Below are 1355 nucleotides of genomic sequence, written 5' to 3'. Positions count from 1 at the left end.
AAAAAAAAAAAAAAAAAAAAAAAAAAAAAAAAAAAAAAAAAAAAAAAAAAAAAAAAAAAAAAAAATTTTGTTTGTTTGCAGTTGCAAAGGAGTGCGGCGCTACAGACGAAGTGGAGATGATACAAAGACTCAAAGGTAATTAAAAAAAAAAAAAATAAAAAAAATAAAATAAAAAATAAAAAATAAATAAATAAATAAATATAAAACTAAATAAATATATTTATATAAATAAATAAATATAAATGTATATATATTATTTATTTGTTTAGTTTTAAAAATATATATTATATAACACAAATTAACTAAAATAAATAAAAAGAAATAAACAAATAAAATAAATAAAATATTTATTTTATTTAATATATTTATTTATTTAATAAAATAAATAAAATAAATAAATAAATAAATAAAGTTTATAAATATAATTTTTTTTATAACAACATGATAATACTTATATAACTACAATTAAAATTTTTATTTTTATTTTTATTTTTAATTTATTTGATTTATTCCACCTATTTAATATATTTAATTTATTTATTTATTTACATTATTTTTTTAGTTTATTTATTTACTTTATTTATTTAATTTATTTATTTTATATATTTTATATATTTTATTTATTTTATTTATTTTATTTGTTTTATTTGTTTTATTTAATTTATTTAATTTATTTAATATTTTTTTTTATTTATAAACGCAGAGATGGAGGCAGCGAGCAAAGAAGAAGAAGAAACAGAAACAGCAGCAGAAGCAACAGAAACAGAAACAGAAAAAAAAGAAGCAGCAGCAGCAGCAGCAGCAGCTAAAGAAGACGATGATGATGATGACGATGATAAATAAATTAAAAAATATAAATAAATAAATATAAATAAATATAAATAAATAAAAATAAATAAAAATATAAATAAATAACAGAAACAGAAACAGAAAAAAAAGAAGCAGCAGCAGCAGCAGCAGCAGCAAAAGAGGACGATGACGATGATGATGATAAATAAATAAATATAAATTAAAAATAAATAAAGATAAATAAAAATATAAATAAATTAATTAATATAAATAAATAAATAAAAATAATTAAATAAATAACAGAAGCAGAAACAGAAACAGAAAAAAAAGAAGCAGCAGCAGCAGCAGCAGCAGCAAAAGAAGACGATGATGATGATGATGATGATAAATGAATTAAAAAATATAAACAAATAAATAAATATAAATAAATAAATTAAAAAAAATAAACAAACAACAGAAACAGAAACAGAAAAAAAAGAAGCAGCAGCAGCAGCAGCAGCAGCAGCAGCTAAAGAAGAAGACGACGACGATGATAAATAAATAAATAAATAAAATAAAAAATGAAT

The sequence above is a fragment of the Eimeria mitis genome, genomic scaffold, assembly GCF_000499745.2.
Source record: "Eimeria mitis Houghton genomic scaffold, Emh_scaff1457, whole genome shotgun sequence".
Lineage (NCBI taxonomy): Eukaryota > Apicomplexa > Conoidasida > Eucoccidiorida > Eimeriidae > Eimeria > Eimeria mitis.
The sequence above is the reverse complement of the archived record's forward strand: the minus strand, read 5'-3'. Positions refer to the sequence as shown.